This window comes from Ursus arctos, unplaced genomic scaffold (genome assembly GCF_023065955.2).
Source record: "Ursus arctos isolate Adak ecotype North America unplaced genomic scaffold, UrsArc2.0 scaffold_24, whole genome shotgun sequence".
NCBI classification, from domain to species: Eukaryota; Metazoa; Chordata; class Mammalia; order Carnivora; family Ursidae; genus Ursus; species Ursus arctos.
In genome coordinates this window covers 17,410,606-17,417,778 of record NW_026622919.1, presented here as the reverse complement: position 1 = coordinate 17,417,778, position 7,173 = coordinate 17,410,606, and positions in this window count along the sequence as shown.

Here is a 7,173-nt window from a genome sequence, read left to right as displayed (position 1 = left end):
AGCAGACTCTTCCACTTTGGGAAATCTACCGTCCATACAATACTTGTAAGTCACCTACCGCCCTATTCCACTGTTATCAACTGATTCCTGAAGGGTCCCTTTGAGTGTTTAGTGTAGGGTCCAGACTAGGATCCCACATTACATTTCTTCACGCTTCTTCAATCTGGAGACATTCCTTATCTTTTTCCATTTTTCACAATTTTTCAGAGTGGAGCTCACCCCCCCTTCTTTTAATCGAGTGCTCCTCAGTTTGGGTTTGTCGGTGTTTCTTCACGTGTAGATTCAGGCCACACATCCTTGTTGGAAATACTACATAAGGAATATTATGTTCTTGGGGATGGCGGTCTCCACGTTAAGGGGTTTATGGAACTCCTGAATCTCTAATGACTAACTCCCGGAGTTATCTGTAAAAACTCCAATCAGATTTTTCAACACAGGTTAAGAATGACACTATTAATTATATGTGTGTTTTCTTTCTGTTGATGATAGGCTTAGGCTCTGCCCCTTTTTCTCCCCTTCTCTCCATTCTGCCTCCCAACTTTGCCTTTGAAATTCAGCAGCTCCTGTTGAAAGCATTATTCTTTTTGAAGGCTACCCTAGGGTAGTCCTTACCCTCTTGACTGCCCCTCCGGGCCTGGGACTCACTCTTCTTCCTCCCTGAAACCTCCCAGAGCCGCCCTTCCTCAGCCTCTGCCCGTCCCCCCTCACCAGCACATGACAGAATGCTAGCTGGTGCCTGCTGGGTGCTCTGGGACTCAGCCCAGCAGGAGGCGGTTTATCTGGGGGAAATCTGCAGGTCCTGGTTTTTCTTGTGGCCTCCTTTTTTTTCTTATTTTTTTTTTAAGATTTTTTTTTTTTTATTTGACAGAGAGAGACAGCCAGCGAGAGAGGGAACACAAGCAGGGGGAGTGGGAGAGGAAGAAGCAGGCTCATAGCAGAGGAGCCTGATGTGGGGCTCGATCCCATAACACCGGGATCATGCCCTGAGCCGAAGGCAGACGCTTAACCGCTGTGCCAGCCAGGCGCCCCGCTTGTGGCCCCCTTTAACCTCAGTGGAGGCCCCCTCCCAATTTTGATCCACAGATGGGTCTTGGGACTTGTTTACTTGGGGTTGCTCAGCCTTCTTCTTCTTCTATTTTTTTTTTTCCAAAGTGGGTTCCACACCCACCGTGGAGGGGCTTGAACTCACGATCCTGAGATCAAGACCTGAGCTGAGATCAAGAATCAGACGCTTAACCCACTGACCCACCCAGGCGCCCCAGAGTTCAGCCTTCTAATGGCTGCCACATCCCTTTTTTCTTCACCCACTTAGTAGTGCAGCCCTGAATCTCCGCTCTCCTGTCTGGACTGGCCCTGTGGATGCCTTTCAGCTTCTAAGAATCCCGAATGGAACTGTTTACTTCTCTTCCAACCTGTAACGTCGTCCTCGTGCCTATTGTGACTCACCCGCTCTCTTGTCACCTGTGCTCCAAGCATGAGCTATTTTTCACCCTTACATCAATGCTGTATCTTTCCTCTAAAAGGTATCTCCCTTCTTTCCCCTCTGCTTCTTTCTCCTGGTCTGTTGTTTTGTTTTTAAGTCTGTAACTGGTTTTCGGTTTTACCATCTCTTTCTGATGTGCCCAGCTGGTCATGTCCCTCCGGCTCCATCGATCCCATCAACTACCAGGCTTGAGTTTCATAACGTTAGCATGGCGCCCGTACCTTGAGGCTTGGCAGTGGATCCTTCCAGACTCCCTCCCCCTTTTAGGTCCACGCCCTGCATTCCAGTCGTACCCAATCTCTCCCAACAGATCCTTGCCACTGGACTTTTACACATGTTTTCTCTATTGGAATGGCCATTCACCACCCTTTTTCTTTTCTTTCTTTTTTTTTTTTTAAAGGTTTTATTTATTTATTCATTCGACAGAGATAGAGACAGCCAGCGAGAGAGGGAACACAAGCAGGGGGAGTGGGAGAGGAAGAAGCAGGCTCATAGCGGAGGAGCCTGATGTGGGGCTCGATCCCACAACGCCGGGATCACGCCCTGAGCCGAAGGCAGACGCTTAACCACTGTGCCACCCAGGCGCCCTTCACCACCCTTTTTTCTATCCCCTCCCACTAATTTGGTCAAATGCTCTAATGTCACCCTCTCTGTGACCACGTCCTGATATCCTCTGGCAGTTCTACCTTTACATCTGGGAAAGAGGGGTCCAGCTCTGGCCTCCTCCAGCTCTATCCCTCCACAGAAGGCGAGGAACCCGCTGGTAGCACTGCCTCACCTTCTAGACCAGCGCTGTCCAATGGCGTTTTCTGTGATAATGGAAATGTTCTCTGTCTGCACTGTCCAATATGGTAGCCACTAGCCACGTGTGGCTATTGAGTGCTTGGAATGTGGCTCACTGTGTCTTAGGAACTGACTTTTTAAAATTTTATTTAATTTTAAATAATTTAAATCAAATTTTAAGTAGTCGTATGTGCCTAGAGGCTACCATATTGGGAGAGCACAGAACTTGACCATGCCTTAGGTGCCTGGGGTCTTGGGGTTCCCTGCCCAGAAGGCCCCAAGCCCTGTTTCCAGGGCTTGCACAGACTATGTCCCAGCTTTATTCTTCCAAGGGCAGACTGTACAGTTGGTGTGTATAGGTGGGTAAGGGTGCTGTTTATGGGGGTGTGGGTGGGGCTTGGATATGTGGCCTGGTGTGTGTGTGTGTGTGTGTGTGTGTGTGTGTGTGTGGTGTGTGATTGTGGCTCATCTTCGTGCAGGACAGATCCTGGGGTGGGTAGGGAAGGGGCGCTCTCCCTGAACTGTCACGTTCCAGTGCATAGTCCTAGAATGTTTTTTAAAAAGTGGTCGCTATCCCCAACATGGGACTCGAACTCATGCCCCCGAGGTCAAGAGTCTCATGCTCCACCGACTGAGCCGGCCGGGTGCCCCAGTCCTAGAATTTTTTATTTGAATCTGGGTTTTCGGGTCCTCGGGTATACTCTTCTTACCAGGTTAAGAAGATAAAATTTATTTATTTGTGTTGGCTTGGTTTAGAACTTTTAAATATTTAGATGAATTGTAAGTGGGCTCTAGCTGATTTCTGGCCCTTGACCCACAAATTTCAGGAGTGGGTTTTTTTGTTTGTTTTTTGGTTTTTAGTTTTTTTAAGATTCATTTATTTACTGGGGCGCCCGGATGGCTCAGTCCGTTAAGTGTCTGCCTTTGGCTCGGGTCATGATCTTAGGGTCCCGGGATCGAGCCTCACATTGGGCGTCCCTGCTCCGTGGGGAGTCTGCTTCTCCCTTTCCCTCTGTTCCTCCTTCCTGCTCATGCTCTCTCTCTTTCAAATAAATAAATAAATCTTTTCAAAAAGATTTATTTATTTATTTTAGAGAAAGAAAGCGTGTGCGTGGGGGCGATGGGGGGCAGAGTGAGAGGGAGAAGCAGACTCTCCGCTGAGCAGGGAGCCTGATGGGGGCTTGTGGGGCTGGGGGCGAGGCTCCATCCCACGACCCTGAGATCATGACCATCTGAAATCAAGAGTCGAATGCTTACCCGACTGAGCCACCCAGGCCCCCGTCAGAAGTGGGTTTAAGGTTAGTTTCTTCACTAACTAACCGTCGGGCACACAGAACCTCCCCTCACGCCCCCCACTGTAGGCTGTCAGCTCTTCCCAGGCAGGCCTGGCTCTAATTCCAATCTAATCGAATTAGAAGATTCTATTCTACTAATTCTGGTGCCTGGTACACTGTCGGCCCACCATAAATCACCATTGGCTAATGAGTAAAGAGGTTCAGCTGCTTGCCCAAGGCCTTGGCTTTCATTACAGTGGCCGGTGGATCAGCAGGCTGGCTGGGAGAGGGGGTCTTCGCGAGCTGGCTGTCCCTGCTATAGGGAAAGCAGCCAGGGGAGCTCAGCCCCCAGACCTGGGGTTCCTCTCTCTGCTCTGCCATTTTCTTGACCTTGGACAAGTCACTTTCCGAGCCCCAGTCTCCCCTTCTGTAAAAAAATGGGTCTAATAACACCAACCACAGTGTGTTAGCGCAAGGATCAAAGTAAAAGACACTCTCTACAAGCCCAATGCCTGGTATTCAGCAGGTCTTCCAAAGATGCCTCTTTAGTCAGCATTTTCTGTGTGCCAGGTACAGGCTCCGTTCCCCATTGCAGGTGCCCTCTAGCCCTGATGGGCCTGGGTCCTCCCAGTGGCTCCCTCAGCCCATCCTCCCTCTTAGCTCAGCAGCTCTGGGCACCCGTGCACCACCCTCCACGTGGCTGCTGGCTGGCTGGGGCCTCATCTGCCCTAGTTTGTGTGGGCTTCAAAAACGGAAGCCACGTTTTTCACTTTGGATGGGCCAGCAGAGCTGGCTGAGACAGACAGACAGACAGACAGACAGACCAATGAAGGTGACAGCTGTGGTTTGTGGCCTCTCAGCTCAGACAGACACTCCAAAGCTTGACAGGGGACCAATACCTTCTTGGCTGACTGGTTGGTGTTAACCAAAAAGCTTGTCCCCGCTTCCCTCCCTCAGGGGCAGCATGAAAAGTGAGAGGGCCAACGTGGGTTTGAATCCTGGCTGTGCCATTTTCTAACCAGGTGACTTGAGCTGTCCGTCTGGTAGCAGGCTCGGGGGCCTCATTAGGAAAACAGGACCAGAATAGTCTTTCCCTCACAGGGTTAGTGTTGTGACTCATCCTTTGGGTCCCCTCTTCCTAGACTCATTGGTTACCTCCAAACTCAGTCCTTTGGTCTTTACCCCTCCTTCGACCTCAGAACTAACTACTGCCACGTTTCTCTTACAGACACCTTTCACTCCACGTACAACTGTTGTGTCTTCACCATCTTCTTCCTGCCGTTTTTAGGGCCTTCTCTGCCAAGGGCTTTATACATGATATTTTTGATACTCTATTCCAAATATTTTCTAATTTCTGTTAGGAGTTCTTCAGCTCATGAAATTTTCAGAAGTGCATTTTGACATTTTGAAATGCACAGGGTTGTCTTTTCTTTCTGTACTGTCTTTTGTTTATTGATTTCTTTTTTTTTTTTTTAAGATTTTATTTTTAAGTAATCTCTACACCCAGCGTGGGACTCAAACTCACGACCCTGGAGATCCAGAGTCGCAGGCTCTTCCGACTGCGCCAGCAGGGCGCCCCTTGATTATTGATTTCTAATTTAATTATACGGCTGTCAGATCATGAAGTCTGTTTGATTGCTTTGAATTGGTCAGGACTTGCCTTGTGATCTAATACGTGGTCGCTTTTGTAAATGCATATGCCTGAAAGCAAAAGTGTGTTTGCCAGTTGTTGACTGGAGAAATCAAAGTATTCAATTAAATTAAGCTTGCCAGTTGTATTGTTCAAATCTTCTACACACTTACTGATATATATTTTTTTCTCTGCTTAAACTACCAGTTCCAGAGGGACGTGATTTAAAGCTTCCTTTATATTGGTGTACTTTTCTATGTTTCCCACTATTTCTGTTTATGATTTTGAGGCTATGTTATTATTAGAATGGTTATACATTCTTGATAAATTGAGGCAGGCAAGTATCCTATTGTCTCTCTCAGCAGGGTGGGTTTATTTCTTTCATGTTTACCCAAGGATGTCACCTTTTGGGCACCCTTGACTTTTGAGAGGGGCGGATTGTGTCTGCTCCAACCTCCTACCTTACAAGGCCCCAGGTTTTGTCTTGTTCCATTTTGGATTTGTGCCTTTGGGGATTTTCTTTTCTTGCAAGCTTGGCCTTGCATTGAAAATATCACGTGCTCACGCGCGTGCGTACACACACACACACACACACACACACACTTTATCTTCTATCTAGCATTTCAAGTTGTTTTGTACCAGAAGGGTTTCTCTGGACATATAGTCCACCTTATTGCTGCAAATAAAATTCTCTGTTAGCTCTTAACTTGAAATTTTATTTACTATTTAAAACAATACTATGAGGGGTGCCTGGGTGGCTCAGTCAGTTAAGCATTTGCCTTTGGCTCCGGTCATGATCCCAGGGTCCTGGGATCGAGCCCCACATCGGGCTCCCTGCTCCATCCGGAGCCTACTTCTCCCTCTCCCTCTGCCTGCCACTCCCCCTGCTTGTGTGAGCTCTCTCTCTCTCTGTCAAATAAATAAATTAAATCTTAAAAAAAAAAAAAACCCAAACAATTCTATGAAATCCTATCACCATTTTTTCATAATGAGAAAACCAAGGCTCTGGGGTTTGAGGACTGGGTTCAGATCCGAGCTCTGACATTTACCAGCTGGGTGGCTTGGCTAAATCAGTCATTTAAGAGGACACAGAGGGCACAGCAACAGGGCCTGCCTCTTAGGGCTGCTGCCCAGCCTCGAATGACACGCGGAAAGCCCCTGTCCTGGCATCGATGCTTGGAAGACATCTGCGACCACTTAACCTGTGATCACCTGGCTTCTTTCCAGTCTTTAGGCCTGGCTGTCTACAGGGCAGGGACGTGGGCCTGGTACTCGGGGCCTGTCCTCTCTTCCCTGGGAGATGTTGACAAGGATAGTTGAGTGCCAGTTGGAGAGTTACCTGGTGGACCGTAAGACGCACATCAGATTGCTGAGATTCTGATTCCGATGCACTCCAGGGGGTGGGACGGTGTGGGCACGTGTGTCACGTGGGGTACGGCTCGTGAGGTGCTGCCCATTCCCCTCCCCGGGGCCGTCCTCTGGCAGGCCACATAGACAGGACAGTGGGCTTACTTCCCTCATCCACCACAAGTTGCCGACAAGAGGAACAGAGCAGCTCTCCTAGGTTAGCAAGCAACTTGCTGTATCTTACCTTCACTTTCTGAAAGGTAATAAATACATATGGTTCAAAAATCAAAACAGTTTAGAAAGAAATGCATTGAGAAGTCTTGCTCCCACCTCTGCCTTGTCCACACTGTTTCCCCCACATCTTATAGGTGACTGCTTTTGTTATTTTGCTGGAATAATTCAAGCAAATACATTTATTCTTATATCTACCTCCCTTTCTTACACAAAAGATAACATAGCATATATACTGTTTTGCATGACATTTTTGCTTCCAAATATATCCTGGAGATCTTTCCATATCAATATTTGACAGGTTCATTTTTTTTTTTTTTTTACAGCTGCCTATTTTTTTATTGTGGAGATGTACTATAGTTTATTTAACCCTTCATTGTCCAGTATAGTAGCCACATGTGGCTATTTACATTGAACTTAATTAT